The sequence below is a fragment of the Athene noctua genome, chromosome 31, assembly GCF_965140245.1.
Source record: "Athene noctua chromosome 31, bAthNoc1.hap1.1, whole genome shotgun sequence".
NCBI classification, from domain to species: Eukaryota; Metazoa; Chordata; class Aves; order Strigiformes; family Strigidae; genus Athene; species Athene noctua.
The window spans coordinates 2,933,196-2,961,054 of record NC_134067.1 but is presented as its reverse complement, the minus strand read 5'-3'; positions in this window follow the sequence as shown (position 1 = coordinate 2,961,054).

Genomic DNA, 27,859 nt, shown 5'->3' with positions numbered 1-27,859 from the left:
AGCAGCAGAGAGAACAAACACTGTCAGCTTGGGGCTGATCTTTAACATTTCTTAGTTCACATGAAAGTCACTGAAGCAAGAAGTCCCAGGAATGTATTTTTACATTTCAGTACGTTTGGTTCCAGGTCAGTGAGCAGCTCTTGTCCCCGCGGGATAACTGAACCAGGATGCACGGACTGAGCTGGAGTCACCCCGTGACCTCCCGCTGCCACCGCCGGGTCCTTCCCGGCCGGGCCAGCTGGACGCTGCCGCCCCGCTCCCATCGCCCCCCGGCAGGCTGCGCGCCCCTGGCCAGGAACCTGCCCCTGGGACTGCAGGAAACCCCCAACAAGCCCAGACAGTTAGCAAGTGCCTGACACTGAGGCAAAAAACTCTTCTGGTTTGTTTTGGGGTTTTTTTTCTAACAGCAAAACCCAATCCAACATGCCCCCCTTTAAATTGGAAATTACAGACAGACTGAAAACCAGATGATGATGAATAGAGGTGGGATCCTTTAAGGAAGAGAACCACTGGCCTGACCCGACAGAGAATTTTGCCAAGGATTAACTTCAAGCACACAAAGTGATCCTACACAGCTCAACAGAACTACCAAAAACTCTGCTTCCCTGTCAGGCAGGGAGAAAGCCTGGCGGCTTGCAATCGTTCCTGACATGGAGTGCCAGTTCTGCTGGGCAGCGATGGAGATCCAAAAGCAGGACTTCTCCCCCCACTGTAAATGGCACCATTTGAATGGATTAGTAAGTCAGACAAACCAAACACCTGTACACACATCCTTAAACCCCCCACACTAGAGAAGTGTTACTGAAGTCAGGCAACTAGTTATTTTATATAAAAACAAAAGCATGTGCATAATCTTTTCAAAAAGTGTCTCTGACCATTACTCCCGCTCAATTGCAAACATCCAAAACTGAAATACCTGCGTCATGGACGACTTTAAGACTATTTTTGTGGAGACACAATCACATATTTGTGACAACCGACAAGGTTCTTTTTACCTCCTTGTCATAATAAATATTTTCAAGCATGTAGCACAACAGTGTATTTCATGATCCCATCTGGAATGAGATGTTCAAAGGCATCTGCAGCTGGTTCCTGTCAATGACGTTACACTGAGAATCCTGACAGCACCGTTACATAGTAATTGCAAGACTTGCTGATGGTCACCAGTGCTTTATGGAAACGTTTTTCTAAAATGAAAAGGAAAGACTTAGTGTCATAATGCTGATTTTTGGGTGGTTTTCCACCATAAAATGCAAATATTTATATAATTAAGTTGGTTAGAGGAGTTCCACCATATCTGACTTAAGAGTATATTATGAATCCAGCCTCCCTAAGCTCCTTCTGTGAAGAACAGTGGGCTCCATCAGGGAGCAATTCAGGGCAGGAATCCAATTTATATGTTCTGAATTGCTTTACAGGGAAGTCTCACTGTCTGCACCGACTATAGAGGAAAAATAGGCTTCTAACACAAGAATCCCAGTTCTGTGACTGAAGTTAGAGAATGTGGATGCTCCTTCCCCTCAGAAATGCACATCTTTAAAATCAAAACACATTCTGAAATACGACTACTTATCCCTTTACTGGTGAAACTGAAGGCACATGTTGGAAAGCTGCGCCTCTACATCACACCTCACCTTCCCTGAGGAAGAAACCAACCGGTGTCAGCAGGCGGCATCCCCCTCCTGATAACCAGTACCAGCGGGACCCGCCACCACGGCGGGTACCCAGCTCTGCCTGCGACACCGAGTAACTCACAGCACCAGTTCACTCGCTCACTTGGGAGCCCGGATGGCAGCGGTCACACCAAACCCCGCTTTCTCCTCCAAGCATGTAACCCACAACAAGTTCTCTACTGCAGACACGCGTGTCTCACCAGTAGCAGCAGCAGAAATGCCATTCTCACCCACCCTCACTCCACACCGCCTCACACGTGCAGCAGAGATGACAAGCAGCCCCCTTTCCCACTGAATTCCTCTCTTAAGTCACACTTCAGTTCAATAAAGCTGGAACACCCACAGCAAACTCACTGCCATTGCTCTCCGGGCTGAAAAGCAAGAAAATTATTCCAACCCTGCAGTCACCGTAAAGCGTTCGAGCCCCAGAGAGGTGGGACCCCGCAGCCTGCATTTAACCACACGGGAGGTAAGGAAGGGGTATGGAGAAGACATCATTTCCAGGAGAGCGTTCAACTACTCCCAAATTATTCTGCATCTGCAATGCCACACAGAGATTACTTTAGAAATCTGAGGAATGTGGCCCACCATATCTTGAGGGCAGCAGGAAATATTCCAGAAGCTTCCTGAAGCCTGTCAGGGGGTTAAACCCAGAAGATTCATCCATTTGGCCATATTAAGCTGAGTTAGCATTAAGCTGATCACCTGACCTTCACCAATAGGAAAAACTTAAAAAATACAATAAAATGTGAAAAAAAGAAATCCATGCTCACCATTTTGCCAAAATGTGACAAAATGTAATATAGCCCCTTGCATAAAATTTGGAATTGTTACACACACACACAGCAAAGTATTTTAAGCAAGGTTATTAAAATAAAACACTTCAATTAACAACATTACAATTACCAAATACAAGGAAATACAATTCCCTGGTGGAAAGCCGTACAGCTTCCTTTTGGAGGCTATTTCTTGGAAATAACACACAAATAACTTCACGCCAATTTTCAAGCAACAGTTTTGCTTGATTTTTTTTTATTTTTTAATATTTGCTAAAGAAAAGCTCAATAGCAGATACTTTAGGAGGAAAAGGAAAGGGTTATCAACTTATTTTGATTTCACCTGAGGCACAAGCTAGGCAAGATCTTTCCAACCCTTGTTCTTGCCTCCCCTGCTGTAAATCACGTTTTACAGGAACAGATTCGGATCTAACCAACGTCAGGCAGAGTTTTTACTCGCTGTACCCATCTTCTGGGAGCCCGTTCACTTTCCACATGTGGCAATTCCTTCCCGCTGAACTCAGATGTCCCCTGAGCCGCCCCAAGGCTGGCAGGCTTTCTTCCTGCAGGTGAACTCGGACAGCATTACAGTTTTCACTGTTCACATGCCAGGTTGTGTCCCAGTGCGGCAACCACGCAGTGATTTTAACCTCTGAGCAGGTTAGAAGAGAATCCTCCAGCCCCTGAGCCATCAATATCGCTCCCAAGGGATGATGAGCACATTTCATGGAAAGCTCAGTCACCATCCTCACCAAACCCCAACCGCCCTGCTGACAGGAGTCTCCTGCACAACTGCAGCCCAGACACTGGGCTTACTCTGCTTTCCTGGAAAAGCTTTGCCATAAACAAAGAGCACACCATCCCCTGTCCCAACAGTTCACACAAGTTCTACTTTCTGTTTTTCCATCACTAATCCCACAGCGGCAACAGTAAAAGATGTTTCTGATGTAGGAACCCCCTCAGAGCTCTGTTCCACCAGCACTACACATCCCCACACCTGCGCTCTGTTCTTGCCAGAGCCATGCGACACTCGTGTTAAAGCAGCTTCACTATTCTGCCGGGATGAACTGGCCTCCCTTCCTGAGGGGGCAGAAGGAACCGGAAAATGCTTTCAATTTTTAAAGTGTTTTGGTGTTTTTTTTTTTTTTAATCAGAATTTCCAACAAGTTTTCACAAATCAAAGAGAATAACAGTGCGAACGTTTATGTTACTGGAGGACTGATGTGTACCAGTGCAGCCACCCCCAAAACCAAGCACCCCTGCTGCCTTCTGTGACTCTAACCCAAGCGGTCAGATTTCAAAGCTCTGCGATTTCAAAGACTCAGGTAAAAATCCTTGCTGAACCCCTGGTTTCTGTGTATTGCTCCTGACATTTCACAATGCCTCCAGACAACTACATACCGCCCCAGAGATCCGTCACAGCTACCCAGGGAGTCACTCCCTGTGTCCCACAGCAGACTGCTGGGCCAGTTCCCGTGACCAGAATCACCGCGACCTCCAGCACAAAAAAGGAGTGAGACGTTCAATCAGATGAGAGGATTGCTTTTTGCTCTGCAGACTGAGGTTGAGAAGGGGGAGGGAATCCCCGTTCCTGGCAGGTTTAAGTACAGCCCTAGCTTCCGTGGCTACTTTTTTTTGTGACTACAGGATCGAAAAAGGTAGAATAATGGGGGGGGGGAGGCTAAATCCGGCTACAATCCTCTACCAAATTTTCTGTAAAATGAAACAAACAAAAAACCCCACCTATGCTCCATATCCACAACGTGCCTCCTCGAGGACTTCAGGTAGGCAAGGATTAAAACCCCAGCCAGATCTTCAGGTGTGTAAATGGATACAGCCTGTGGGCTTAAACAAATCAATTCTCATAGTCCAGCACCCTGACGGAGTGCTCCACCCTGCGCTTTTAGAAAAGGCAGCAGAAAAATAACCCTGGGGGAGGGAGGAACACCATTCAAAAAAAAAAAAAAACAACAAAAGAACACCACCACCCCACCACCCCCACCCCCCCAAAAAAAGAAACCACAGAAAACCACCAAAAAAAAAAAAAAATTAAGAATCATTACTCAGGCTTTTTTCTCACTTATAATTATGAGGCCCAGATCTAACCAGGCCTAGTTACCTACAGACCTGCCTGTTGCAGTTAGTTCATGTTCATGTCTGAGCAGCTCCCCGCAGCCAGCACACACACAAAACTCTTCGAGGCTGACTCTCTGATGCTGGTGACAGAGCGAGCTCCCCAGGCAGCTCTGCTCTCAGCCAGAGACCGGACCGGAGTCTCTCTCCTCCGATTCTCAAAACTTACCAAAACTTAATAATTCCGTTTTAACATTTCCCTTCCTTTGACACATACCGCAGAAGCAACCAACAAATGCAGAAATACCTGGTGCAGATCAATACACACGCACTCCAGCAGGACTGTAGGTAGCCAGTATTGTTTCCACGGGAAATCAGCACAAGCCGTTTCCACCGTGTTGTGTTTCCATCCCTCCACAGGGCAGGTGTCAGGTAAAAGCAGCGGGCTTTGCAGGAAACAGTCACGTTTCGTTGCCGTACAATGAAAAAGCGATACTGGAGTCTTCAGCCACAGCCCGTGTGAGTTTACAGGACCCCGGCGATACCCTCTGCCCTGCAGCGCGGGGAGAACGAGGCAACAGCTCCGAGTGCGAGTGACCCCGGGTAACTGGTGACCAGCGACAGAGGTTCGACACAACCGCGTGTAAAACACACGGCTGCACCGCCCGTCACCCCGGTGTTAACGGCCCTGCCGAAACACGGGAGAGGGAGGGGAGAGGGAGGGAGGGGGAAAGAGAAAGGGAGAAAGGGAGAAAGGGAGAAAGAAAGGGAGAAAGGGAGAAAGGGAGAAAGAAAGGGAGAAAGGGAGAAAGGGAGAAAGAAAGGGAGAAAGGGAGAAAGAGAGAAAGGGAGAAAGGGAGAAAGAAAGGGAGAAAGGGAGAAAGGGAGAAAGAAAGGGAGAAAGGGAGAAAGGGAGAAAGGGAGAAAGGGAGAAAGGGAGGAAGGGAGGAAGGGAAAAAAAAACCCGAAAAGCATCTCAGCTCCTCCCCTGCAGCTCCCAGGAGCGGGGCGGCCGCCGCGGTACCGGCTCCCCCGCGGTGCCCCCCCAGCGCCGCGGCCCCGGGGGACCCCCGCGGGCACCGAGACCCCCCCGCCCGCCGCCCCCCCGCGCCGGCCGCCCTCGCTCGTCCCCGCCGCTACCGGAGCGCGGCCCCCGGGGACCGGCGCGGAGCCGCGGCACCGGGAGCGCCCCGGCGCGACCCCCGCCGCCTCCCCTCAGCGCCCGGGAGCCGAGGCGGCCCCCCCCGCCCGGCCCGGCCGCCTTACCCGCCCGGGCTCCTCCAGCGCCGGCTCCGCTCGGTGCCCGCCGGCGGCGGACGGGGACGGGCCGGGAACACGCGGCGCCGCCGCCGCCCCCATCGGGGGGGTGTCGGTGTTTCCGCCCGGCGCGGGGGGATGATCCGTCCGGAGCGGCGCCGCCCCGGCCCGTCCGCCCGTCTGTCGGTCCGTCCGCCCGTCTGTCGGCCCGTCCGTCCGACACGGTGCGGCCGGGCGTGTGTCCGTGTCTCTGTCCGCGTGTCTGTCCGCGTCTCTCCGCGCTGTGTCCCCGCCGTCCCGCGGGTCCCGCCTGTCTCCGGGCCGGTGCCCGCGCGGGTGCACACGCGTGTCGCGGCGGGTGCGGCGCGTCCCCGCGTCTGTCCGTGCCCGCGCGTGTCCCGTCCCCACCCGGTGCGGGGGCCCGGGGCCGCCCCGCCGGGCTCAGCGGCAGCGCGGGGCCGCCGGCAGAAGCCGCTTCCCCGCCCTCCGCGGGCGAGAGGCGAACCGCGGGGGGGCCGAGTGTCCCGCGGGAGCTCAGCTCCGCTCCGGGGGGACACGGACCCCCCGCCGGGGGAGGGAGGGCAGGGGCGGCGACTTTAAATGCCCCGAACCGAGTTCCTGACTCAGTTCAGACAGAAAAGGTAACACAGGAACAGCCCTGCTCTCTGCAACTCACGCTTAAGGAACAGGATCGAGTTTTCAGACTTTTTTCTTGCTGCAGGAGCCTTCCTGCCTCACGTACTAAAGTGAACTCCCTTCCCTCAGTCAGGACATCACTGGAGTAAACCGAGTGACACTTCGCGAGTGACAGGCTGCAGATCTGTGCCCCGTCCCCTCAATCACCAAAAATAACCCGCATCCCTCAATGAGCTGCAGAAACACGCTGGCCTGGCAGAGCTCAGTCTCCACAGGAACAAAGCATGTTCTTCATCCAGTCACACGATCGCTCGTCCTGAGACTGAAGGACCCAAAGAAATGTTCAGTGTGAGGCTTATACAGAGAAATGCAGGTCAGAATGGAGCCGGTCAGAGTTTTGAAGAATTTTGAGCAAAACCCACTTCCCCAAAATACAGCTACAGCTTCACAGCAACGGTGAGGTTCTGCTGAAATCCCGAGCGAGGATTGTGTGGAGGTGCAGGAGCAGTTGTGTCTGCGCCACATTCCGTGTGAAAGTGTCAGGGAACCGAATGCTTATAAATCTCTGTACAAAAGCTGAGCTCTCCACAGGCGAGCTCACCACACCTAATGATATTGAACTGTAACTCTGTCCGTCTGGCCAACACGTTCACCAGACTGTTCTATGAGATGTAATAACCAAACCCAAAGGTGCTTCTGTTGCTCCTTGGGTCAGAGAATAAACCTAAACCAGCTAAAATGTTCTGCGGTCACGCAGGAAAGTTTGGCGTGTGCAGCACACTGCAACGGTGCTACATGGGGAGAAACATTTTTAGTAACCTGTCATCCTCATTTAAAAAGCAAAAAACTCTCAGGTGACGCTGCCTCAAAAATAACGTTCATTATCGAAAGTACCTGCCTTCACAGCCTGGGAATTCCAACCAAGGGCAGGCGGTGACCAGAGCGTTTCCCGGGAGCTGGTTCCCAGCCCCGCGGAGCATTTCAGGGAGTGCTGAGCTCTGTGTCAGGGCCCGTTCCAGTGCAGGCTGGGGGACTCTGTTAAGCTGAGACAGCCTTGAAGTTTGAGGCAGAGGAATCTGTTTTGCTGAACCAGGGTTTTTCTAAAAGTCTTGCATGATTTTCAAACTCTGTCTCTCGCCCTCCTTCTTTCTTCTATCCAGCAGAAGATTCCCAGATCTCCCTAACGGTTAACTCCGGCTCCAGCACATCTGTCAGCTCTCCTGCCTGCTCTTGCCCTAAAGGTGAGCTCCTGTCACCAAGCAGCGCTTCCAGACTGGCTCCCAGTGATGTCCCGGTGCAGGCAGCGAGGCTTTGATCAGCTGTGACACGGCAGACAAGACCAGCCAGCAGCTGGGGATTGCATGGAGTAACGGCAGCTTTTCCAACACTAAATTTCATTCTAGTGCATTGGGGGCGAGAAAAGACCCCGACACGTTAATCAGGGAGCAATCCCTGTTCTAAAGCCATTTGCTGACGGACACCCCGGCAGAGCTGCGGGAGCTGCGGGGGGAGGAACACTGGCGGGCACCGTGCCCTGGGCCTGCCCCAGCACAAGGCACCCGGCTCTCTGCTCCCACCCGCTGCCTGTGGGTAAGGCCTGGGTGGCTCCAGCAGAAAGCCTCTGGCTATGGCAGGGCGTCTCACCAAAACCTGCGTTAGGATTTGCGAGCACAGCGAAACCTCCGGAGGAAGTTCCAGGTTCGGAGATGTGCGGGTTCACCAGGAGCAAGACACTCTCAGTGACTGAGAAGTAAATGTCTGAGCGTCACCACGGCTGACATGTCCTGTTCCCTTGCACCGCCTGGCTGCTCTTTCCACTCCTTCAGCTTGCGTTCAGTCCTTGTTGCCTGACTAATGATTTCACATCACCCTCCATGCTTGATGCTGCCTCCTTCCTAATAAATAAGAGGGATGTGGTTTTTTTCACACTTTTATCCCTTGTTTCCCCCCCCCATCAGTGTGGATCCATCACAGGGTGGGCACAGGGGAAGCTGAGGCATGTGAGATCAAATCAGTCTCAACAGGCACGTCCCCCAGGGCTGAGCGTGATCCCCACGGAACCTGCTCCAAGGCCTCAGCCCTTGGCCACACAAACGTCTCTGTGTCCTGAGAGGAGCCTTTGGCGCAGAGCAGTAAGTGCCAGTCTGCCTGATCCAGCAGACCGGACACCCAGGAGCTGTCTGCGTGACTGACCCAGCCCCACTGAATCTGGGGCTGGCTGTGGCCATGAACAGCCCTTCTGGGGTAAAACAGCTTCACCTCTGTTCTGCAGGAGCATTTTGTGAGCCTCAAAGGAGCCGGTTCTGGGGGGACAGACGAGTACGGCGAGAGTGACTGACGACCGCGGGCGGGGAGAGTGACCTGACCTCGGCGCGGGGGGGCTCGGGGGCAGCTCAGCTTGTTCAAAGAGATGAATCTTATCATGCCAACACTGAAATCTCACGGGAAGCTGAAGCCCGCTTTAGTTAGTCATAAAAGAATAGTAATCTGAAGCAGTGTTTAAATCAGTGTTCGTGGGTTTTGTCCCTTTCTTTTAACCAGGCTGTAAAGGGATTTATAGCCCCTGTCACCGGCTGCCTTGGTGCCAGGGGCACAAATGGTGCCACTTGTTAGGAATATAACCACCTGCACTACTGAGGCCAGAAAGAACAATTCCAATTAGAAATACAGAATTTCTAGTCATTCAAAAACATAAATGCTCCTTACACTCTCAAAATTTAGTTTATTAAATTGAACAAAGACAGGTTATTTGACATGAATTTACCTTTAATGAAAAATCTCCAGTTTTGCATCAGAAAAGGATCAATGCCCAGGCCCTTGCTCTTCTCATTGTCTGGTCTGTTCAAACACCTCAGTTCACCTATTTTGCCTTTGCTATTTCTTTTCAAAGAGTTAACACAGATATTGCCATGGTTCACTGCTGGAAACTGTGATGCCAGTGAATGTACAATTCCCACAGAAGGGCAGCAGAAAGATTTCTCTGTAACAGGCCAGCGGTGGGAATACATATTTTTAGCCAGTCCGAAGTTAAGCACTGTCAGTACGCACACCTCCTGCCTTACTGATATCGGCACAACCAAAATAGTGAACATCTTATCAGCTCTAATATTCGTATAAAGGAGCTTAGTGGTAGCGTTTGTTTAAATTTCCATACAGAAATGTGCTATAACTGGAGAGTGCAGTTTTCTGTAAGCCTAAGTGTATTTATTCCAATGTTTCACTGGCAAACCTGTCTCGGTCCCAGCCTGGCCGGCAGCTCCTCCCTGCCCGTAGGTTTTGTACAAAACAGATTTTAATGAGAAAAAACAACAGAAAAGGTCCTACCTAAACGGCTCTGATCCCACTCCCCCCCCCCCAAAATACAACAACATTCCCACCCCACCCCGCAAATACACCACCCTCAACGCCCCACCCCCAAAGCAAAACAATCGTCCCCCCCAAATACCCCCCTCGTCGCCCACCACCCCGCTCCCCACATCACTCTCTGCTCCCCCCGGCCCCCCCGGCCTGGCTGCCAGCGCCCCGCGCTTGCTGGGGGGCGGTGACAGGGTGCTCTGCCCCCGCTCCAGCCCCGCTCCTCTGGCACGGCCGGCTGGGACGGGGCGGCTCCAGCCCCGCATCCCCCCGCGGCTCCTGGGCCTCCAGCCCCACCACAAAGTCCTCGAGGCTCAGGATGGCGCTGGCGGTGTCGGGGACGCTGCAGTCGGGGCTGAGCAGCTCCTCGGGCAGCGAGAGCCAGGCCAAGTCACGGGGGGGTGGCTGCGCCGGTGTCCCCAGGGTCCCCAGGCGTGGGGCTGCTGCTGGGATGGTCCTGGCTGACCCCCAGGTCGTCCATGGAACAACCAAAGAGCCTCAGGGCCTCTTCGAGAGGCACCTCCTGGGACACGGCAGGGTCTTCCGCCATGTCCCCAAGGTTGTGGGGGTCAGCACTGGGGTGGGGGGGACGTCACTGCCCGGGGGGATGTCGCTGCCTGGGGCTGGCCCCGTGGGGGTGGCCGTGCCAGAGATGTTTTCCAGTTGCCACTCGATGTCCTCAGGGGTGGGGATGGACGTCGGCGGCACTGGGGAGCCTGGGGCCACGGCTCTCCCCTCTCCATTGGTGTCCCCAGAGTCCCCAGGCTTGGGGCTGCCCCTGGGTTAGTCCTGGCTGAGTCCCACCGCATCCAGGGAGCACTCAAAGAGCCTGAGGGCCCCTTGGAGCAGCATCGCCTCGGTCACGACCAGGTCTTCTGCCGTGTCACCAGGGCCTTGGTCGTGGGGGTCAGCACCGGGGCTGGGGGGGGCGTCGCGGCCTGGGACGATGTCAGTGCCCAGGGGTGCCCCCGTTGAGGTGGCCGTGCTGGAGGTGTTGGTGGGAGCAGACGGCCCCTCCTTGTGCCCGTAGCTGGGGATGTTTTTCAGCAGCACCAGTGCTGGGGGGTGCCAGGTGTTGCAGTGGCTCTGGGGTGCTCCCAGGGCTGCCCAGCCCCCAGGGCCCCCCAGGGCAGCACCCGGCAGAGCAGTGGTGCCGTGGCCGAGAGTGGAGGTGGACGGTACTGGCACGTCGGTCCGCTTGTTACTGATTTTATTATCAACTGAAATTAAATTGTGTTTGATTTTAATATAAGTATAGAATTAAGGGATATTTTAGTAAAAATCATTTTACATTTATTGTATTTTGAATCTAGCAACCGACTGCTACTCTAAAATCCCCTGTACAGCCCCGTGCCAAGGCCAAAGTGATTGGTCATAAGTGTTTAGTAGGAACGGTTAGAACCCAGGTAACAAAACACGAGGTGATTTGTAACCTGATTTATAATACATGTATAGGACTAGAAGAATGCAGGTAGTTGTCAAGGTCCAGGATTAATGGGAACTGAGGGCAGTGACCGTAACAGCTTGCAGGTACCTGCCAAGAAAACCGTGTCCTTAAGCAGAAGGTAATTCCGGCAGGGGGAGATGGCGACCACCGACCCATGGACCACCTACTCCCATTACACCCCAGAGCCATTTCTAGACATTTCTAACCTCTACTGCGCAGAATTGGAAGTGGGAGGAGAATATGTTAATGATTTCTTGGAAGTTGTATCCTTATGTATGAAGACTTAATGAATATGTATGATCAAGTTCTATATCAGGTGTATGATTCTGGTGCCTGGCACGTGTTGTTGGTGAGAGCACTCCCCTACACGTCCGGCCATCAATAAAGAAGTGTCTGCTTATCTACATCAAATTGGTGTCGATAAGTTATTTTTATCCCGGATTTCGGTGACAGTTTCTGGCGACCCAGATGGGACCTCGCTGAGAGAGACCAGAGGAGTCGGGGACCTGATTGGTTCCAGCCGGCACTGAGGATTTCTCGGGGACACCCATCAATCCCTGATCCATAAGGCTCTTCACGACATCCCCTGGATTTTGGTAAGACACTTCTCTTTTGTACTGGGATAAGTGGGCTAGAGTCCCACCAGTAGGAGTGGGTTAGAGTCCCACCCATGGAAAGTGGGTTAGAGTCCCACCAGTAGGAGTGGGTTAGAGTCCCACCAGTAGGAGTGGGTTAGAGTCCCACCCGTGGAAAGTGGGTTAGAGTCCCACGCAGTGGGTTAGAGTCCCACTGTACAAGCCTGCCTGTCAGACGCGGCGAAAGCTGCGCAGGGTTGGGCTAGAGGATCCTCGTGTATTGGAAGCCGAGGCCTCTGCCCGTAAGACATAAGCGAAAGCTATTGCAGGGTTGGACAATTGGTTTTGGAAACAAGAGAAGCTATATGCTATAGAGTTCTCAGAAGTAGTGCATTTAATTGGAAGTTAAAAGTTTTTATGCGCTCAGTTGTGGTATTGGTTGTTTCGTCAATTGAATATTGTATGGTAATTAAGAATTGTGTTGTATTGTGTTATATCTTTATTTGTAATAGAAGAAAGGTGTGAGTGTGTTTGTAAGAGTGAGACGTGCAATTGAGCACGCAGCGAGTGTGGAGTTCGGATCCGCGGTTCTGCTATCCCACGAGGGGTGCAGCCGGAGAAGGACGAAGCGATAGACTTGAGCGAGTGACTGATTGTATATTGTGTTACAAAGGAACTGAACCATGGCATCTAAGCTGGCTCATTTTTTTAAAAGTAAAAGTATGTGTAATCTGGCTGCAAATGACAAACTTCTGAAAACTTCTCCGTTAGGATGTTTGTAAGCACATTGGGGAGATTTGCATGATGATTTGCGAAAGAGTCAGATGATTGAATATTGTAATCACTGGAGGCCTCTGTATACTCTGGGTGATCAGGGAAAATGGCTCGTGAATGGGACACTGAATTATAATAGCATTCTGCAGTTAACGCTGTTTTGTAGAAGAGAAGGGAAATGAAGTGCCATATGTTGATTCTTTTTTTTCTCTATTTAAGACAAAGGAAGGATTGGCAGAAAGAATGTAAGTTGATTAGTAGGGATGATTTAGTAATGGCTGTAATTTCTGATGATAAAAAGGTGAAAAAGTGTTGTTCAACATATGAACTTGGAAAGATTGTTTGAAGGAAAGAATTGCTTCTACTGAAAAGGATGAAGGGCCAGAATTAGATATATGCCCTCCACAGAGAGAACGGCATTGGGGGAGAAAATATAGAGAACAGGTAGAGGAACCTGAGAGTAGTGGAATAGAGGATGTGGATGAAGGGTCGTCTGAGGTTGTAATTCATACCCCTGTTTCTCGAAAGAACTCAGCAGCAGGTACAAACAATAGCTCCCCTGTGGCAGGGAGCTGCAATGATGGGCCGGTGTATGTGAAAGTGCCTTTTCAGTGACGGATTCGATGGCTTGGAACCAGGCAGCAAGAGTGTACAGAGAGGATCCGGAGAGAACAGGCAGAGTAGTAGATACTATCATCAGAACACAGAACCCGGACTGGAGTGATTTGCAGGTGATTTTAGCTAATTTGTTAGATGGTACAGAAAAAAACCCAGATGGTATTGGAGGCTGGCAAAGCACAGGCAGAAGTGACTGTATTGAGTGGGACGACAGGTGGAATATTAGAGCAGCATTTTCCGTCTGGGGATCCGCAGTGGGGATCCAAATAATGTGGAGCACAGAGAAAGACTGAGTCGGTAACAGAACGGATTTTATATGGAGTTAAACATGCCATGCCTAGGTTTCTGAACTGGTCTAAATTGTATGAGGTGAGACAAGATAAGAATGAATCTCCCTCAGCGTTTCTGGAAAGACTAAAAGCAGCTGCCAGAAAAAATAAATACTGATTTGAAAGTAGAAACTGAGGCAGCTCAGATATAATTGGCTTTGATTTTTATAGGACAATCGGTACCAGATATAAGAAAGAAACTGACTGATAAATTTTTGAAGTATAAAATCTTGGAGGAGTGTGAATCTAAATATAAAACTCATCCTACCAGTCAGAAAACCATCGGGTGAATATAGGTTAGTGCAAGACTTCAGAGCAGTGAATCAAATAGTTAAGGGTATATATCCTGTAGCAGCAAATCCTTACACGCTGTTAACAGCTTTAAAGGAGACTTACCAGTGGTTTACAGTGCTTGATTTAAAAGATGCTTTCTTTTGTATACCTTGGAGAAGGAAAACAGAAAATAGTTTGCTTTTGAGTGGGAAAATCCACAAACAGGACGAAAGATGCAGCTGGCATGGACAAGACTACCCCAAGGATTTAAAAATAGCCCGGTAATTTTTGGAAATCAGCTGGCAAAGGAGCTTGAAACACGGAAACAGGACAAACCAACACCTGGACATTTGCTTTTACAATATGTGGATGACACACTGATTGCTACAGGAGAAAGATTTACCTACATACAGGTAACAATAGATCTTTTTAATTTTCTGGCACCGAATGGGTACAAGGTACCCAGGGAAAACAAAACAAAACAAAACAAAACCTCTCCTTTGACATGGGGCCCACAGCAACAACGGGCTGTCACAGAATTGAAACGCTTTAATGTCTGCACCTGCCTTAGGACTTCTGGACATAACCAAAGACTTTCAGCTGTTTGTTCACGAAAGACAACGCCTGGCACTGGGTGTGCTGACCCAGGAGATGGGAAGCTGGACACGACCTGTCGGATACTTCTCTAAACAGCTGGACAGGGTGAGTAAAGGGTGCCCAAACTGCCTCCGAGCTGTGGCTGCAACAGTGATGCTCACACAGGATACTCGGAAATCGGCTTTGGGAAGCACAGTAACAGTCTGTGTCCCACACGTGGTGATAACTGTCGTAGAACAGAAGGGGGGACACTGGCTGTCTCTGAGCTGAATGATGAAGTACCAGGTAGCACTGACCGAACAAGATGGTGTGAGTCTAAAAACAACTAACCTGGTAAATCCTGCAGTGTTTTTAAGTTCCACACAGGAAGAAGAGCCACTGGAGCAGGACTGCTTGGCTGCTATCGAGTATGTTTATTCCAGTGGAGAAGATCTGAAGGATGTACCATTGGAGCAACCAGACTGGGAATTGTATACAGATGGCAGCAGCTTTATGGAACGAGGAGTTTGATATGCTGGATATGTGATAACAACAGACACCACAGTTATAGAAGCAAAGGCACTGACGAGTACCACATCACCTTAGAAATCAGAACTCATTACTTTGATTCGAACCTTAGAACTAAGTGAAACAAAGAAAGTAAATATTTGGACAGACTCAAAGTATGCTCTTGGGGTGGTACATGTCCATGGAGCTTTGTGGAAAGAAAGAGGATTATTGTCCTCTCAGGGATCAAATATTAAGCATCAAAATTAAATTTTACAATTATTACAGGCAATTAAAAAAACGAATCAGGTAGTAATCATGCCCTGTAAAGCACACCAAATTAGGAACACAAAAGAAATTGCTAGAAGTAATTTGGCCGACCGGATAGCAAAAGAACGAGTATTCCAAATGGCATGAATTCACTCCAAAACAGTAACCCCTCATAGACGAGTAGTAGTTCCACCTTTGTTAATAAAAGAAATAATGCAAACCAAACATTTAGAATGTCATTGGGGAGCGGAAGCTTTAGTAACCTGTTTACAAAAACAAGTTATATCTGTCAAGATGATAGACGTGGCTAAATTAATAACTGCAAAATGTGAAATATGTTTGAAAAACAATCCAGTAACCAAGAAAAGAGTTCAAATGGGTAGACTAAACTCTGGTACAGAACCTGGAGATTATTGGCAAGTAGATTTTTCGGAATTACCTAGATAAAATGGGTACCGATATATTCTGGTGGGGGTTGATACTTTTACAGGATGGCCAGAAGCTTTTCCCTGTTGCACCACACAAGCCAATGAAGCAGTAAAGTGATGAATGTGAGAAAGAATTCCAAGATTTGGAGATCCTATTGGAATTTCGTCTGACAGAGGCCCACACTTTGTTGCAGAAATAGTCCAAAACGTTAGTAAAGTTTTAGGCATCACTTGGGATTTGCATACTCCACGGAGGCCACAATCCAGTGGAAAAGTAGAAAGAATGAACCAAACTTTAAAAAGGCAAATAAGTAAGATCTGTCAAGAGACCAATTTAAAGTGGCCTCATGCACTTCCACTGGTATTACTCCGAATCAGAGCACAACCAAAAAGTGGAACCTCAGTCAGTCCTTATGAATTACTGTATGGAAAACCTTATGAGTCCCCAGAACCAAATCCAAACATACATGTAAAAGGAAAACAGGATGTGTATAACTATTTGCTTTCTTTAGGAAAAACATTGACTGCGATTCGGAGTGCGGTGGTGTGGAATAGACCATTATCCCTGGAAACTCCAGTGCAGGATTTTCAACCAGAAGATTATGTCTATGTAAAATGTGGACTTGCGAACCTTTGCAGGAGCGTTGAAAAGGACCTTTCCAGATACTGTTAACCACCTTCATGGCTATCAAGATTGCAGAATCAGATGCTTGGATACACTATACCCGAGTGAAGAAAGCACCTACTCCATGGAAAATTATAAGCTGTGACCCAAAGACTTTAAAACATGTCTAATATTTCATATCAGTTTGTGATTGTTCTTATATTGGCTTGGAAGGTGACGCTGGTGGAATCATGGGTTGATACGGTAGCAAGGAACAGAAGGCAAACAGATGTAGAGCAATTAATCCAAATTCCCAAAGAAATGCCTGAGGAAATTTTGATGTTAAGATTGATTAAGGGATTCGCCAACTTACAAAATGTCACCCGGATCACAGGTTGTTTACCAATTCCAAGAGCAGTAGGTGAATCTATTACTTGGGGATTCTTAACTATGAATTTGACCAATTTGGAACATGAAAGCGAGACTTTATTGCAAACAAAGGTCAGTGATTCAATGGTAAAACAAGTGAAGGTTATTAAGAAACAATGGAAATCACTGGGGGAAAAAAAAAAAAAATCAGACTGTGAGAAACTACTAAATTATGACTTTGTAACAGGGTCTCAACGCAGTGCTTTGGCTCGAGTTCTCCTCCCAGGAGGCCCAAACCCTAATCTAGGATGGTGTTCATATGATGAACAAATTAAAAAAGATATGAACAGGAGCATCATGAAATGGCAGTGTAACTGGGCAAAGTACCCAAAACCAGGCAAGGTGAGACTCTGTACGGTCTATGTCCATATTCTCACGATTTCAGTACATGGCCAGAACCCCTTGGTGTTTCACTTGGGACGGTACCTGGGTTAACAGAGTATTTGCAATCCTTCCCTCGATAGCAGATAAGGCACTACCCGACTAGAAAAGGAACACGTAGTACCATGGTAGAAATGTGAAAAGGTGTATGACTGCAGCAACGCAGACAATAATTCGAAGAATTCCTCATTTGGCAGCTGTTTAAAGTTTGGTTGTTATTGCCGAGGTTTTCATAATAACCTCACCGTGACTAGCATCTTTACACCCAGAAGAGGATACTTTTTTAGTTGTAAGAAATCCACCATTCAGAGTCCAGGGCATTTAGTTCGGGCATTAAGTGACGGCACCCGGACAACCCACTTACCAGTAGATGGTAAGGTGAAACAAACTACTTTAGGCCTGCCAACATTGTGTCCAATTTGGAAGAAATCACCATTCAAGGGATCCCTGGAAAACTTAAAATTACAACGAATCAGAAGGTCTGAAACAGATGATGACACTTGGAATGAACCATCAACAGGAGTAAAAACTGGCTGGGCTTTAGAGTCTATTCTGAACCCAATAGTGTCCTATAGAAATAGAGAATGGCTTTGTCACTTAACAGGACAAGGAGAAAAATTGGCCAATGTTACAAGAAAAGGATTTAAATAATTCAACATCCAATTACAGGTAACTTCCTGAATGACACTTCAAAACCAGATGGCATTAGACATGCTTCTCTTAAAGGAACATGGAGTGTGTGGATATCTCAATGTTATCGATTATTTACAGAGTGTCCCGTTAACATTTCCAGTTCTAGACAGCTGAGGTCCAGAGGAAGGGAAAAACACCCTCCACAGGAATTGGCAGGTGTTTGTGTTCTGAAAAGCTCAGTCCATGTTAAAACCAGTTTCATTTCCAAAAAAAATAAGGAGGGAAGGAGAAGCCACAGGGGATATTGCAAACAGGTGTGCGACCTCACAGAGATACTCCGGGAAGCGTTTGGAGGTTGGCAGCAAGGTTAGCGGCAGAGCAGAAAAGCAGAATGCCTGTGAATAAACAGTTATGCAGGGGACCCCCAGCTTTGTAGATCTTTGTATTGCACTGGCTGTGTCAAGGCTGGAGAGCCCTTAGCAGGGTCTCCTGAGATTCCCTTCCCTTCCTGAGGTGTCTGGCAGGAGGAGAGGCTGTGGCAGGGCACATGCTCTGGTTATTTTCTCCTGCTGCACTGAATCTTTCAGGTCATTGCTAAGTCTTGGCAGGATCCTTTAGTCGAGGCTCACTTTTTCCCTCCAATCTCGCATGCTTTTCTGTTGTTGCTGCTGTTGCTCTCATTTTCTATACATGATTCTAAGATGAGTCTTGTTCAAAATGTCCCCTGAGCTGCCTTTCTCGGCAGACGTCAGTTAGCCACACAGTTTCATGAGGACATAAAATCTTAAATACTGAAGTCTATGCTGTGTGTCACTGATCCAAGAGATCAGAAGGAGTATTAGGCAGCCGAAAAATAACCCTCCTGGCACTTCTGTCACGCAGCTTGTACAGAAGCTTGATGTATATGTCAGCTGTGAAATAACACATGAAAAGCTGACAGTGAGTGAGCCTGTCTTTCATTCTGTCTTATTGTGGCACATAGAAATAACCATAATTTGTAGAAGACCCTTGCTGTATGAGACTGACATTTTAATTTTTTTTTTTTGTAGAGGACTGAGTGTGGGAGAAGAGGCCACAGCTCAGACAAGACCCGAGGGAAAAAACGTGTTTCAGGGAACCCAAAACCTGGAGGTTTTTCTTCAGTCAACCACTTTCTCCCTCTTGTTGCTTGACAACAGGACTCCTGAGTCCCTGATGTTGCTTCCCTGTCCAACAGCAGATGATTCCAGAGTTCCCGGGTAAATACATTCCTTGCTCTTGCAGACCTGCTCGGGGCTGTACGCGGGGCAGGACTTTGCACATTTGACTTCTGCCTTGTGCTGCCCCGAGGTTGGGGGCATCTGTTGGATCTCCAGGCTCTTTCTGGCCCCTGGGGAGAGGCGGTGGGTGCGGGCACTCCCAGGGCCCCCAGCCCTAACATCGTGGTTCAGGTCACCAGCTGTAGCTGTCTGACTGCAGGGCAGCCCTCAGCGCTGTTTTACACATTAAAAGATGCGAGGTCAGTTTTGGGCAGTGTGTATCTGCTGGGCTAGGCATAGTTTTAAACTGAATGAAAGTGCCCCTGCTCTTGTCTTGAGAATTTTTTTTTTCCTCCCCGTTGAGCTTTGCTGCACTCTCTCCGCTCTATCACTGGTAACAATGCTGAGTGATAAAATGCCTCTTGCCTTTGAAGTCAGGTCTAATAACACCAATTTTTAAACCAGTTTGAACTCTTTAGTGGAGGAAGATAGGACAATGATACGGCAATCATAAGTTTCTGGTTTCCCCCTAATCTGGTAGAATGTGTCTTATTATGGCCTCTGATAACTGTAACCACAGCAGCAACTAGTGCTGGGAATATTGCATTAGGATCTTCCATGTCAGTAATCCTATTCTGCTTCCAGACGCCTTACAGGTCACAGAGTAAATTAACGTTCAACAGCGATACATCAGGATGGGGCGGAAAATTCCCTCCTCCCTTTCCGAGAGGTGATGCGGGCTGTTGGGGACCTTGGAGCAGGAGCTGACTTTCCCAAAGTCCAGCAGTACCCCAACCTGAGCGTTCCTGAGCAGGCTGCTGTGTAAGGGTTAATGAACTTGTCTGCCCGGAGGGGTTGGAGGGGCCGCACCGGGATCAGCAGGTGGAATGAAATCCAGTCTGTACCAGCAGAAGAGTGGGAGAGTGACTGAGGGGAACGGGGGGTGCTGGAGCTTTGGTGGTAGGGCACTCCCTGTTGTGGGGTGGAGGTTTTCTTAATCCAAAAGCCTTTTAAATTTAACTATGTTTCTATGAGCAATATTTCTTTGCTGCTGGTTTTCATTCCAAACTCGGGCATAGGAGCTAAACAGCACGGGGTGGCTTTTGGAGAGTGGTGGTGGTGCGGGCAGGGAGGTGAGTGTAACACTGGTGTGCCCTGGAATCAGAGGGAGGCGTGCGGGTGCGAGAGGTCTGGGGGGAGTGTAAAAGCAGTTGTGATTGCGGAGGAAGTGGAAACGTCCAGCTCTTGTTCCCAACACCGTGTGGGAAAGACTGAAAACAGGAGCAGAAGTGGTGCACTGGATGCAGTGGAGAACAGCTTCTCCTTATCTGAAGAACAGATGTAATCAATCCTTCTTTAGAGGGTGGTTTAAGTTACTTTTGGCCTCTCTGAAGCGAGGAAGGTAAATGTGTCCAGTTGAATTCCCCCTTGGCTGTGTGCATAAACAAATTTAGAAGAGTGAATTTTTGCCCAGGCCCGGGATGTCCTGAGATGAGTATGAGAGCAAGTGGGATGAGTTGCTGCTGAGGAGTGCCTGTCGCTTCCGACAGAAGATAAAATGACATGTCAGCTTTCACATGTCTAAAGTCAGGAGAGATCTCAGTCTTTGGGGAGATTTTGTAAAGCATTTAAGAGAATGACACAGAGGAGTGGTTGAACTGATGGGTGAGTTACCTCCTCAAATTGCATCTCTGTGTGTTGTTACATCTCTTGGGCACTTGAGAAAATAATCCCCTTCTCAAGAGGCACTGAGCTGCATTCCCTTCCAGACCGTGGTTGCACGTAAGGATGTGATATTTCCAAGGAGAAATAGAATTTTGGTTTACATTATTTAACAAATTTGCCTGTGGCCTATCTACTCCTCCCCCTTTTTCTGAACAACTCACAAATGTGCCAGTTCTGTAGTTATGGGAATATATAAGAAGTGAGCTGTGCCCACAGATACATTAGAAGAAACCAGAAGCATTACACTTGAATATGAAAAGCTGCATCTTGGACACAGCATCTGAGCACACAACACCACAGATAGGACTGAAGAGAAATACCCATGAGATGGGTTATTTACCAGAGAATTGCTGTCTTGCTGTCTGTTGACACTACTCTGATACTCTTAGGAGGATACACACTTTTGAAAGTCATTTGTGTGTGTTTCTGAAGTACTGATTGATCATGGTTCAAAATATTTGACTTCAGTATACTTTAAAGTCATGCAGATACAACACCAGACAAGCCAGGATATGTCTGAGGATTGTGTTGAGCTCCTAACCGCAGCTCAGGTATCTCTCTGGATTCCACCTGGTGTATTTTCAAAAGAGGCCGAGCCTCCGCTGCCGCTGCCTCTGTGTTAAGTCGTTCCCCTTCAGGGCTCTGTGTCCTGGCTGTGGGATTTTCCTCATCCCTGGATAAACTGCGCCTGTCCCTGACCTCACGACGACCCTGGTCCGACCTGCGCAATGTCCTGCTCCCAGCAAGAGTGTTGTCTGGGACAGAGGCTGCTCAGGACACAGCGGCCAGTTACAGACCACACAAGGGCAGCAAGAACCCGCCTGAAATGTGGTTTTGCGTGCAGGTTCCTCGGGCAGCCTGGCTTTGGTCAGGCAGCCGCTGGCTTGTCAGAGAACTGTCTCTTGGCGTGAATGTCTGTGTTCCCCTGCAGCCGGTGAGTCTCTCTGTTCCAGTTTGGGGCTGGAAGACTCTGCTGGCGCCTGTTACCCTGATCCGAGTTAGCAGTGAGGAAGCCTCGCAGCTGCCGTGCTCCTAGGTGAGTTGTGCCACTTTCCTTAGTTGGCATTTTTTTTCTGAAGTCATGCTCTCATTCTCTAGCAGTCATTCTGACATAAAGCTGCCTTAAGGCAGGAAGAAGTGAGCACGAGCTCTAAGCGTACAAAACTCTTTTACTGACATGGCGATGCCCGCTGCAGGGGTCATACCGTGGATTTCTGCTGATGGGGAAGCTGGCACTGCTGACTTCATTGAACTTCTGCAGAGGTGGTGTCTGAAACATCTAATTGGCAGTATCCAATGCTGTTAGACTCCTTACATAGCTGTGCTGTAGTCTTGGAAACAAACTTCTGTTCATTCTCGATCAAATAATTACCTATACATGTCTTTAAAAGCGCTCTTTTATGTATGTTCCTGTTTTCTCTCACAAGTGTGCATTTGACTCAGGGAGATTCTAAGCCAATATGAGTCTTCACAGTTGCATTTGTTTTAAGCAAAGCCTCGATGTACCTAAGCTGAGCGGGAACTTTAATCTGGGAACTCAGGAGTGGAGACTTCCAGTGCCTGGGCCCTGGAGGAGATGGCTGTTGTAACCTGGATGGAGGGGGATGGAAGGACTGAATGGAGTCGAGATCTCTTCTTGTGGGTTTGTTGTGAATTTGAAGCAGAAGGTGGAAAAGGCGACGTGTATTTATGCCCTACTCAGCCTCTTCTCACGGTACCTAAGGTCCAGGCTCCTGCAGCCCCTTCTTTGGACCCCGACTGCATGAGAGAATGTATGGTGTGGGGGTGAGTGGAGTCAGAGGTGGGGATCTGTGGTGGCTGTGTGGGAAGGGAGAAGCGGGAATTCTGCTGGGGTGTGTGAAGAGCTGTTCGGGGGCCTGTGTGAGAGTGGTCGGGATGGCAGGAGTGCTGCATCTGGTCTGCTCCAGGAGAGGCTGAGGCTTTACTCATCTGCAGGGGTTTGTCTCTGCCCCAAGCGCCTCAAAAGTGTGTGTGAAAGAGAAGGATGGGCTGTTCTTGTGTGGGTGATAGTGGAGGTAGAGAGAAAGTACAACTTTATAGAAATTATTTTTTTGGAGCTCTACATCCCTTAGCAGATTTTGTTCTTGTCAGAAAATAAATACAAGCAGAGCCTTGCTCCTCTGCCCCAGAGAAGCCGCTCCTCTGCTCCCTTACGAGGTGACCAAAAGGGAGGGTGGAACTTTCTTGGTAACTTGTGGAAATTCCCTGCAGCTTCCCTACTAGATATAATTTGCCCTGGGGAAATAATTTGGGAATTATTCTGGTTCACTCAGGTCAGTACTTTGTATTGGTGAGTGACTGGAAGTTTGTGTTTCTGAGGAAGGGACAGACCCCTCTGAGGACAGTTATGGAGCAGTTGAAGGGATGTGAAGATTTTTGTCTTAACTAGAGCACTCAGTTTGGCCCTGTGCTTTGAGGTACTTTCTATCTCTTCTATTAAAGATGTATAGCAAGTGTTTAGGGATATTTCTTCTCTTGCCCCCAAATAATTGCATTAGAATTCATATTTCTGCCATGCTCTGTTATGTGTAGAGATAGGTAAACTGGTGAATGTTAATTTTTCTCCTCTCGGGAAGAAGATAATCCAAACGTGCTTTTCCTTGTTTGGAAAAGACTCTAGTCTTTATGAGGATGGGATTGCTCTCTTTGCTGGTGTAGTTCAGTTTGCTGTGCCAGAGACACAGACAGATGGATACGGGTCTCGTGTCTGACTGCAGTGACACTACGGTTGTGTGTGGCTTCTGGTGGCGGATGCTGCCCGGGCAGGTGGGTATCCCTGGTTTGGTGTGTCTGTGCTCTTGGCCAGTCTGTGCTGCCCAGCCCAGTGTGATCTCTGCTGGAACTGGAAGAAAATGTTGCAGCTGGGTGGTGGTGGTGGTGGTGAAGGAAATAAAGCATCAGCTCCACAGTGCCTGTGGTGCTTCAGAAGTGGTGGTGGGGAAGGTAAAGGAAAATGCAAAAGGCTGAAAGTGAATCTACCAGCAGCCTGTGTGGGTTTTGGGGCCCTCTGTACACCCCATCCTGCCTTGGGGAGACTTTGCAGACGGTTGCAGGAGCCGAGTGCTGCAGCTGTGTGTCTGCCCGGCTCCATTCTGGCCGAGAAGCAACCCCAGCAATGGAAAACCACCTGCCTTCAGTTCTCTGCCGTGTGTTCCGGCCTTCTCTCAGCCGGGCACAAAGGCACAGGCTGTCACCCTCGGGCTCTGTCCGTGAGCTTTCCTGTCCCGCGCTCCCTGTGGCCGGTGAATTCTCTCTGCCCACAGGCCTTCCACAGCCCCCGCTGCCGTGCTGCCTGATGCCTGACGTGACAAACCCGAGCTGCTCAGCATCAGAATCCTTCCTTTTGTAACGTCTCTGCGGTGTTTTGCTCCCCGTTCCAGAGGGCAGAGTGCTCTGGCTGTGTGCAGAGGTGGAGAATGTGCAGGTTTACACCTGGAACGGGGAGCGTGGAGTTTGTGTGCGGTGAGCACGCGCTGGCGCTGGAGCCAGGGACTCCTTCGCTGAGCTGAGCCCTTTGCTTTTCTGTTCTGCTGCCCTCAGCCAGGCACAGAGTATCCCAGGCAGAGCCTGGTGGTGGAGCTGCACTCTGGGGGCTGTAGGGAAGTGTCTGCCCTTTCCCAGGAAGAATCCCACACGCTCATTGTTCCCACAGCCAATGCTGTGTGGCACTTGGTTTAGGATCTGATGTCCCACAGTAAGAAACCGCTCAGCTGCTGCCAGGAGCGAGGGACTCGCAGCTCTGCGTGCCGAGGGTGGCATTTCAGCTTTGCTTCCCTTGTTAGAATGCCTTCTGTACCTTTGAGGTTGGGTGGTTTTTTCCCTTTTTCTCAGTTTCCGGCCCACCTCCCCTGCAGGACACATCCCATCTCAGTGTGCACAGGCTCATGGAATTTGAAATGGATCCCAGCCTCCTGCTCACCGCAGGGCTGGCTTCTAACAGCCGTAGTATGGTCACAGATGGTAAAAAGAAAGGTAGGGGATATTTTCCTGTTTCCAGAATTTTGTTTCCAGTTTGGTTCATCACTTTCACAATATTGATGCGAGGAGCTTGGACATGCTGGAAGGCAGGACTGTGGTTTCAGGAGGCATGTTCGGGCTGTTGGTTTAGTCCTTTACTGGTATGAAGACAAAGACTTGTGAAAAAATCATACAGTAAAATAGAAAAAAACCCACCTAATTTATCTTGTTAACTAGTTACTTGCAATGTGGAAAAAGTACTTTTTTTTTTTTTTTTTTTTCAAATTGAAATAATCTGACTAGTGGTAGTTCTTGTCTCAAAGGGAAGAAACAGTTGTCTGGTTTATAATGACCTGGTTCATCTGCCTTTGTGGTGCTCCCTGTTATATAGAAGCTCTCTCAGCTGTTTGATGCCAGACTTCTTTTTTCTTCTTTTTTCAATTAAAAAAAAAAATCTTTATTCCCTCAAATCATATTCAGTGCTTGAAATCCTTTTAATTTTCTTTTTCTTTTCTTCCTCAGGATGATGCTGTGGAATTAATTTGTTGTTCATTACCTTATGACCTGGAATGGTTTGGGTTCTCTCGTAGACATAACATTGCAAGAGAATTTAGAATTCCTCTGATGCTGATCTCTCAGAGGATTAGTATACAAGCATGATGTGTAGGAACAGCTTCCAAGAGCTGAGGCACTTTTTGCTCGTTCCATTCCTTCCTTTATTTGACTTTGTTGTTCAGCTGCGATTGTTACTTTCTTCAGTATTATTTTCTGATTAATTTTCATAATTACTAGGAATTACCCTATGATTTCTTTGTGAATCCAGAGAAGGAGGTGCAGATGGTAAAGCTGAAGGGTTCTTTCTGTGACACTGTCAGGAATTACAGGAGAATATTGTTAATATTGATAATAACCCAATAAACTCCCAGTGCCCCTTGGTCCGTCCCAGTTCATCCCAGTGCCCCCAGTGCTTCACAGTTTATCCCAGCTCTCCCGTGTCCCAGGGCTCTTGGACACTCACCAGGGCTTGCACGGGGCTTTGCACAAGTCCCAGGTGTTGCGCCCGCATTTGCACCAGCCCCAGACGTGGCACGTGTGTTTGTACAAGCCTGAGCATCGCACAGGCCTTTGCACAAGCTCCAAACTTTGCACAGGCCTTTGCACACGCGTTTGTACAAGTCCCAAACGTTGCACGAGCCTTTCCCCATCCCCAAAGCTTGCACAAGCACCAGCCTTTGCACACCCACTGGCACGAGCCCCACCATTATCCGACCCTTTCCCCCCCCCCGCCCAGGGGAGGGCAGGGGTTGGGGTGAACACAGGGTGGGACCAGCTCCACTAAAACCAGCAGCTCCCAGTTCCCCTCCCCTCTGTCTCCAGCTCCCAGTGCCCCTCCCTGCTCCCAGTGACCCCCAGTGCCAGTGCCCCCCCTGCCGTGCCCCTTCACTTGGCCCTGCTCCGGCTCCCCCTGGGTCGCCAGCTCCAGCCCGTGGTGGTGCTGCAGTGGCTCTGCTCCTGCCTCGCCCTCGGGGAGCAGCAGGGGGGGTGCAATTTGGCAATTTGGGGAGGGGGATTGTGCCCCAACTCCTCCTGAGCCCCCTCAGCCACCCCCTCCTCCCTGCCCGAGGCCTGAGTCCCTTAGGGCTGCGCTGTGTGCCAGCCCCCTGCCCTCGCCCCGATGGGGGTTTTGGGGTGCTGGGGGGAGCGGGGACTGGGAAAGGGGGCTCTGAGGGGGGGGGTAGCCCGAAGTGGGGGGCCCCTTCCCCCTCTTCCTGGACGCGGGGTCCTGCAGGGCGGCGCTGCGCCTGCAGCAGCCTCCCCTCCCTTGAGATGTGGTTTAAGCGGGTGCCCAAGAGGTGGCAAAATCTTCTCATCAGTCCCTGTGCGTGTACGAGTCACCACAAACGTGTTAATCCTCGTTTTGGGGACAGAGACGTCGTCGAGATTTTCAGACATCACTGAATTTCAGAGACCCTTTCCTCCTGGTGCTCTGCTCGTTCCCGGTAGGATTGCTTTGGTTTGTGCCTTCCCCGGGGAGAGAAGGGGCCCGGCTGTGGTGGGTTGACCCCTGCCAGGAAAAGCCCGACCCGGGGATGGAGCAGATGATTTCAGCGGCGGCCTTTGGAGCAGGGACAGAGGTGGTCGGGCCGTGGGAGAGGAGCCGGGGAGGAGGGGTGTGGGGAACACCAGGAGAAGAGAAGGAGGCACTGAACGTCTGAGTGTAACCGCTGAAAACGTCAGTTCAACAACAAACTTCATCTGTTTGCTGCAGAGCGGAGCTGGAGCCAAGGGGTGACGCTCCCCAACACCGCGCTGCCCAGACGCTCACGGCCACGGGATTTCTTAAAACAAGGCCATGACTGGGTATTTCCTTGGGGCAGATCCCTCCTGCGCTCCGAGCGGGAGGAGCATCGCGGCTGTGAGCGGGGCAGAGGCTGCGCGGGCAGCGGGGACCCGGCTGCTGTTCAGCCCCTGACGCCGAGGGGCAGAGGAGGAGGCGCAGCCGTTCCCCATCGGGTGCCCCACGCCTGGAGGAGGACGGGGAGAAGGGGCGGCCGGTAGGTTCCGGGGAGACTGTTGGAATCTTGAGGGGGAAAATGGAGAACTGGGGGGCCAGTGGGATCTGGGCAGGGGCTAAGGGGATTTTGGAGGGACTAGGGCGGGGGGGGGCGAATGGGGTTCGGAGAGGCCACAGGGGTGGTTTGGGGTCCCTGAGGGTCCCAGGGGTACCTGATCCCCCTCCATGTGTCCCCCCTCAGCAGATGCTGCTGCCTCAGGTGTACCCCGAGAGCATCAGCCCCAACTACCTCCAGTACTAGTGCTGGGAGGAACTCCAGGTGCCACTGGGAGGAACTGGGAAGGGGCTGGGGTTCACCAGAAGGGCTGCTTGGAGGGGACTGGAGGGCACTGGGAGGCAGCTGGGGGCTACTAGGAGGGACCTGGGGGGACTGAGAGGTAACTGGGAGGGTAACTGGGAGCACTAGGAGAGGACTGGAGACACTGGAAGGTGGTTGGGGGCCACTGGGAGGAGCCAGGGCAGTGCTGGGAGAGACTGGGTGGTAACTGGGAGGGAGGTGGTGTAGGTGGGGGTAACTGGGTAGTAACTGGGAGCACTGGGATGGGCTGGGGGTCACTGGTAATTGAATGTGGTGGGGGACTACTGGGAGGTGTCTGGGGGTTAAGGAGAAGGACTGGGAAGTAGCTGGGAGGCAGGTGGGGGTAACTGGGAGTAACTGGGTGTGGCTGGGAGCTCTGTACAGACCCTGATGGGTGCCCTGGCCACCTGGGTGGTCCTCCAGGCCGTGGGG